This window comes from Alnus glutinosa, chromosome 14, assembly GCF_958979055.1.
Source record: "Alnus glutinosa chromosome 14, dhAlnGlut1.1, whole genome shotgun sequence".
Taxonomy (NCBI): domain Eukaryota; kingdom Viridiplantae; phylum Streptophyta; class Magnoliopsida; order Fagales; family Betulaceae; genus Alnus; species Alnus glutinosa.
The window spans coordinates 392,464-401,031 of NC_084899.1; positions in this window are offsets into that span (position 1 = coordinate 392,464).

Below are 8,568 nucleotides of genomic sequence, written 5' to 3' on the forward strand. Positions count from 1 at the left end.
CAATTGGAAGACAAAGTAGGCCAATATTAATTAATATGAGGCCCACTGTCCGTGGTTTGGCCCACTTCACGTCCCCATTGTCAGCGGCTCCAATGCACCATCCCCAAATTCCCATCTTGATTGTGATTTTTTTTCTTCTTTTTTGTGGGGTTGCAGAGAAATAATATTCATTTCACATCGGTTGACTTATCGTTTATAAATAGCTTTTCGTGTCAGTAATTTTTTTAAAAAAGAAAAGTAAAGAGAAAGCCATCTAAAACAAGTCATGCTAACCGGTGTAAAATGAGTGATAAGTAGATGTGAAAAGTAGCACTACTCAAATACTAGTAACGATAAACCTTTCTCTTCATAGCATAACGACCCACGTGTACATTAAAGATGTACCCGTAAACATTACGTGCCCACATGTATATTGGAATAAGTTTATTTTCATTTCAAGTGAAATGTTGAGGAATCATTATATGGTCCATATATATTTTATTTTGTTGCATTTAATGATATACATTGTATCATATCATTTAAAAATTATAAATAACATAACAACATATCCAAAATAAGATAAAATACATACCATTAGTTTTGAAAAGTGTTTTGATATATAATATGAAGGCAATTTTTTTTTTTTTTTTTATATGGTCCACATCTGAAAAATGTTTTGCATTTTAAATTAATGGTTTTTTTTTTTTAATTATTATTTTAAAAATAGAAGAGTGTTTTGAAACCGTTACCAAACTAAGGCCGCATATTTGTTTGGTAGAACATCCTCCTCAAATGAAGGAAAGGTCTGGCGCATGCATGGTTACTCAAATGCAATGATCCATTCATGCATACATGCATGGTTATGAAGCATTATTAGAGAGGATTATAGTCATTATCAATATGTATAGCTGCCATCCACTTTAAGCTTCTATATATATATATATATATATATATATATATATATTAGTTATACAAACTAAAATTAAAAGTCCTAATTAGCAAAAAAACAATAAGTATAGCCATCATGTCCAAGAAAGCAATTACAATGAAGCATTAAAATCCAAGATAATTAACGAAATGTAGTGATCAAATTAACAAACTAAAAATGGCTTTGTTGTTGTCCCAAATGCAATTAATCATCCATTTCGCATGCATGATCGATGCTTCATTGTCTTCAGTTGTTTACAATCATAATAAATCAGCACAAAATTAATTATATATTAACTACTTGTTTTGGGCCTCTCTTCTATGCATAATAAGACGCTTTAGCATTCACATCGCCCTCAGCTAATTTTCTCTTTATTTTAGTTTTTTTTTTTTTTTTTTTAATTACATTTTTCTATTTGAACTAGCTATCAACTTTTTAAAGCATCAAATTTCACTATTTTATTTAAATATTATTTCTAAAAAAATTATTTATTCTCTCTTTATTCTTTATTAAGAGGAGAAAGGATGATAGAATAAAAAAGTTTTTTTAAAAAAAAAAAAAAAAATTGGTGATCGTGCATTTGTAGCAACTCACCAAATTTTTTTTTGTTAAATTATCCAGTCGGATATGGATGATTTTTCACTCAAATTTGCATCATGACTAACTTTTAAATAAGTCTAGAGGTGATACTCGTGTCCCTCTTGTATCTTCTTAATAATGATGTGGTTTTTAAAATTACAATTGAACTTGTAATTAATTGTTATTGAATTTTAAACAAATAATAATTTTAAAAGTCACATCACTATTATACATATATGAATATGACATTTAAAATTATTCTTTATTCCTAACTTTTAGCTAGTAGGTATGAATGACCTGGCAAGAAAAAAAGAAAAATAAATATATGTATATATATGTTGGAGGTTTCTCAACATGTCATGAGTAGTACAGCAGAAGTTGGGCCATTGCTCCTTTATTTTAGGATCACGATTGAACAACAAACCCTGCAGAAATTTATGGTGGACGGCCACAATTATAGTATCAAATTATCACCGTCTTTTTCATAAATGAAAAGCTGATCAAGATATTAAGTCATGTACTCATTTTACACGTACGTACGATTAACCACCAACCTAATGCAAACCAAAATAGATCTACTACTAATTACGTTTAATTAATTGTCGAATCAAATAGGGTTTGCGACAGTTGAGATCGTGGAGCGTTATATATGTCAAAAGGGATGCGAATGAGACTGCTTATATATATCATAGACCGAAAGACTATTTTGTGTGTCATAAATAGAGTTTGAATTGAAAAAACTCAAATTGTATATGTGGTATTGTAGGCAAGGATTTTCATGTCCCTAATTGATTTAATTTAATGTTTTTTCTAATAAAAGTTTCAACTTTTGTTGTTCAAAAAAGTTGTCAAATAAAATTTATTAAGTACGAGTTTAGCTATTTTGATGAGGTAATTTGGTGAAAACGTACAAAAATCACTTCCAACAGCATCACAAATTTAACTACAAAAATTTGATGAGTGAATAGTACTCATCAACTTTGATGAGTACTATTCACTCGCCAAATAATTAAAAAGCTATAAAAATTTGTCATTTATCTCTCTCTCTTTTTCTTTTTTTTTCTTTTTTCTCCTTTCTTTACAATCCGACCAAACTTTGACATGTTGAATGTCCGTTGGTAATACTTTTAAAAATTTCTGTTATTAATATAAAATAATAAAATTTGGGAGCTTTTCAAATGCTGGAAATTACTTTGGAATATCAATTATTTAAATAGGTTTTTAAATGTGGCCTTAACTATTAATACATTCTATCAAAATAAAGCATAAAACTTTTTCGAAAAACAAAACAATTTTCGTTAGGAAAAGGCAAACATTCAATAAAAATTAAATAGAGAAAAATAAAGAAATTCGGAAAAAAATATTATTTAAATTGAATAGTGATAGTGAATAGTTAAAATGGTGATCAGATTGCTGGGGATGCTTTAAAAAAATAGCTCACTTGAATAAAGAAAAACGACTTTTAGTTATTTTGGCTAATAAAATTTGGTGATACTATTAGGAATGCTCTAAGAAGGCCCCCAGCAAATCGATATTTTATATATATATATTTCTTACCTTAATTATAAGCTTATATAGGAGAATATTATGATATATAATTATATATACAAAGACATATCTAATTAATATGGATTGCAAGAAAGTGCCAAATATAAGTGAGTTTCTAAATTCTAAGTGTTAGTTAATTTTGCCTCTCTCATTCTTAGCAACAATCTTAAACAAACTTTTCACTAAATAAATGGTTGTCTAATGATGATGATGCGCGCTCCAGAGGAAGGACTGCAATAATTCTAGCCGATTCTAAAACCCAGCAATATTCACTCTCCCACGTGAATGCCAATAATACCACGTACTTTTTAGTAATTACATTAGTCCAGGGTCAAACCAATTAAAATTTTTTAAAAAAAACCCTCCAAAATATTTTTAAATACTTTATCAACTGACATGACGTGTATTAATATACATAGGTAAGACAAATAGTTGTGAAGATCATAAGAATAAAAAAAAAAAAAGAAGAAGAAGAAGAAGAAGAGAGAAACTGGTGAAATATTTTTAAAGGGCTTGTTGGTGTAGCTAATAGAAAAGAAAAAAACAAAAGAAAACAGGGTTTAATTAAGCGCTGGTGCCGAGACTCGAGAGTATGGAAGAAGGGAAGCGTGGGGGTGTGGCACAAAAAGGGGACAAGGGCAATGATATTTACGGTCATTATTATTATAAACTTTGGGACGCTTTGATGAGAAGGTTCGCGGCAACAGTCATGATCTATGCCGTGAATCTCGCTTCTTGCTCACCCTCTAGGGTTCTTTGAATGGGGGCCGGGGTACGTTTAATTATAATTCACTGTATATGTGTAACCTAGCTAGCTAGGGTTGTACCTTGACATGACAATAATATCTTCAATTAGTTTGGTCGTACGTTTTCTATTTTTTCCATGCACTGCATATATATGCTGCAGCCTGCAGGGGATCTACTACTTATATATATATATCTTCTGAATGAGTGAACAAATAAGCTTGATAAGACTGGTATACATGGGCTTAAAACTCAGCAAAAATGCTAGCCATCAAATTTGTTTCATATTAATTTGTTGTAAATAGATCGAGCGAATGGGATTCTAAAATATTATAATTATGTTAATCTTATTACTTGCACGTAAAAAAAAATATTTAAAATTAATAGATTGAAAAAAAAATGCAAATTAAGCAAGCATGAATCAGAGTGATCGAGGAAATGCAGGGAATGATAGGGTGCAAGAGAGGGCGCGCAGGGGGAAGGATCGGAGTAAAAGGAAATGCTCGCCCACGATTCCCCCACCTCCAAAACCCGATCTCTATCCACAAGCTGGAAGTTGATTGATTAAACCCCACTTTTTAATAGTGCGCGCAATTAAAGTGCCTCGTTAAAATGGTCCACAAACAGAACATGCAGTATATATATATATATATATATATATATATATATATATATATATATATATATATATATATATATATATATATATATATATATATATTGTGGATAATACAAAGAACCTTGAGATCACCCAAATAAGAGATATTGTTGAATCGCCTGGATGGTGACCTAAGTGGCACCATTATCAACATCGACTCGATCTTCCCCCCCCCCCCCCCCCCCCCCCTCTCTCTCTCTCTCTCTCTCTCTCTTTCTCTAGTTTTCTCTCTCTCTCTAATTATATATTCTTGCGTCTCTCACAAAGATTTGTTCATGACCGACAATTTTTGATACAATCCATAAATTTAGCACTAATAAAATTTTTAATTTATTTTTATATTCATATTTTGACACGACTCGATCGGATAAGACACCCAACGACATTAAAGATTGATAATTTTTTACACAAATCTAACATGAAATTAATGAATTAAGATTAATAATTTTGACTCGTTTAATTAAATAGGTCGAACCCAACACGTGAATCGCTACAGCCATTAGTGTTGCGTGAAGTAGAGCATCAATAATAGAGGCTGGTGACCAAAATAACCGGCATTTTCTGTGCCGTCACAATAATCAAATAGGAAGGAATACAAAACTCATAAAGTCAGTCATCCCCACCACTTGGAAAGGACAACTTTTACTCTGCTCCTCTCATGTGGATGCTGAGTTTCGCAGCGTAGGGACCATGCATGACTCGGGTTCAACGGGATGCCGGATCCATATATCAGATAGATATATATATATATATATGCATGTCATGTCACTGTCCTTAGATACACTAACATCTCATACTGCATGCATAAAATTTTTCATTGGAAGCCACAACAAAAACACAACTCCAGGTTGTTTATTAATTAGTACTGGGCCGGGACTAATCCCATGATTAGCTTAATCAAAGGCACTTCGTTTAAGAAGACACCCTAATGAGTTTATTTCTCTCTTGTCTCTTTAATTCTTTTTTATCGCCTCAACATCATTTTTATAGCACTCCGAGCGCCATGTGCATACCTAACATGGATCATTCTATATTGGCAATATATATATATATTTGCTAGCACCACGGGCAACGGAATCATTCGGTTTAATTGTGAACCCGTAATTTTCTCATACTAATATGTTCCAATGTTGAAATTTTTAAATCTTGATTGTTTCCTGAGAGTTGACATGATTATTATTCATTTATATATATATATATATATATATGCTTAAATTTTAAATTTGCATCATATTTTAAACAAAACAGTATTAAAAACATAAATGAAAAAAAAAAAAATCTTATACATGTTTATTTAGTAATTATATAATAAAATGATAAACATAATAATAATAATAATATATAATCTCTTTGTACGTCAATCAAGCGCATTTGTATTCTCATAATAAGTTCTTCTTGCGTGACAAACACCCCCAGAAGGATTTACTTTAATCAAAGTGGTGATCAATCTGAATTGATAACGTTATGGGTGTCATGAAAGATCTTTTAGGCGTGGTAGAGGATGCATTGGCATCCGGTAACTAGTAATGGCAGACACTCTTTTCGGACATATTTATCGTTGCAAAGAGAAAGTTGTATTCCAATATCACAAATTGTGCGCAGAGGGCATCATCCTCAATGCGGTTGCAAAATCATATGACGACTTAAGTGTTAGTTATGTCTTGTCTCCTTTGCTTAATTGGTTTGATGGCGTTGTAGTTCTTCTATCCCGATTCGATCACTAATTTACGTATCATGTTTCCCTTCTCGTCCACTAAAATTGTTGGTGATCGATCAAGTCATTCTTTTTCTGCAGCTTAAATGGAAGTAGGGTTTCAACATGAAAGTAAAATTAGAAAAGTATAATTTATTTTAAACCGTCGCATTCTCGCTTGAGCCAATGTTTTATGAAGGTCGTGCTAGATTTCTGTCCCACAATTAGTCATAATCTCGCTCGAGCCAACATCGTCCAAGCTAGGGTTGCACAAGATTTCCAGCTCAAGCCAAGGCCGCTTAGGATTTTTGCCTTATTTATTTATTTATTTATTTATTATTATTTTTATTATGAATAAGTGAACTTTTACTAACCAAACATCAAAGTACAAACAAAAGGTCTAAAACGACCAAACAAAACAACATACAGAGATTTAACAAATACTCTGTTTCACATATTTTTCTATAATCACATGTCCACGCTTCATAAGCTCGATCTCCTCATTTGCTCAAGATCCTTCCCAAAACCATGCGCAAGTTGGATTGCATCCGTCCTTGATTAATTTTTCTATTTAGCATAAAGAAAACTAAAAAGGAAGAATTTAATTATAGGCCTTCAATAACATGTTCACTTATGCACGTCATTCTACGTGTCATCTAACCGGCTATCTTGCACATATTTTAAAGGAAAAAGGATTCATACACAACAGTTACACAACTGTTGTGCACCAATTAGGTCTCTATTTTAAATAATTAACGTAGTCAATATATGCATTGTTTTTAGTAGCCTCATCAAATTTTACTAGCTAAAATAGCCGAAAACTACTTTTCTCTGTTTTAAACATCCACCTTTTCAAAGCATCCTCAACAGCCTCACTATTTTAGCTATTCATTATCACTATTTCATTTAAATAATTTTTTTTTTTTTAAATGGAGGTTGTGTGTGATGCATGAAAAATAAATAAATAATGAAGAGAGAGAAAATTTAAATTGATTTTGTGATTGAATATTGTTCAGTACTATTGTTGGTGAGTACTGTTCATTCACCAAAACTTTTTGGGTATATATATAGTAACGAGGCTGCTGGAATGTATTTTTATGCATGTGTTATGTATGAAATTTAATCTAAACCATAAAATGATGAATTTATATTTCATGTGAAATGAAAAAGATTCTTATTGGCATAAAAGGACTATGCATGCATGTATTCATAATTAATTAAGAGCTTTTAATAAGATTTAAGAATGCTGGTGGAAGAATAATAAAACCCATTGGAATAGGTGCATGTATGTAATAATGAAGAGGATCCTATTATCCAGAAAAGGAGTTATATATGCATGCATTCTTAATTATGAGCTTTTAATAAGATCCAAGAATAATGGAGAGGATCCTACTGGTGGAAGATTAATAAAAACCCATTAATATTGGAATAGGAGTAATTGAATATCTGGCTTTATTATAAATAGTGCTACTGCACATTATTAAGAATAACGTTACACATTTCAATGTGTATATATATATTGTCATTTCATGAATGGCATGGGGCCTATTAACCCGTGTAATAAAGAAGTCAGTTTCAGAGTTTGATTTATATATAGAGCCTTCAATTCAGCTAAACATAGAAATAGTGCAGATTTGCAGTCAGAAAAAATTCATTGCATAAACGTACGGCGGCTCTAATAAAAATTAATAGTAACAAATATACATATGTATTTATATATATATATATATAATAATCAAAAGTAAATAAAAGGTACGTAATCCGTACAAGGCCAGGTCAGAAGAGGAGAAGGGCAGTGGCCAACCGGGGAATCCATGATAGCCACTCAAATTGATTTGATTTGATTTGATTAAAGATAAATAAATAAATAACTGAAATTGAAAGTATTTAATTTGAAACCAAAATCAAACCCCACATTCTGGTCAGAGTTGGTGGCAGTTGGCCCGACAAAAGCTGTAATACTTCACATGCTTGGCTGGGATTTAATTCCCGTGGGAGTTCTCAGTCCCCCTTTCTGTATTCTCCTCCTCTCTCATCCACTTTTCTTCAAACTCGTGTATTAATTCTTTCCTCTACAGATTTCACTTTCGCCATAAATCATTGGCTTGTTTTTCTCTCTCAAATATTCAAAGCTACATATTGCTCTTGAAATATTTCACTAGCTAGTTACAAGCTATGTATAAATAACTTTGTAATAAATAACTTTGTACTAAAAATAGTAGTACCCCAAATATTCCCTAATCTTAAACTAGTATTTAGGTACAACATTAGGATATTGTTAGGATTGTCGAGATTATGCGATATAGTAAAAAGTAAAGAGAGATAGGAGATAGAATAGAATATATAAAATTTACGTGATTCAGCAATGTGCCTGCATGCATCCACCTAAATGAATAACTTATTTCACAATATCAAAAAAAGAATAACCTAGGTTACAAC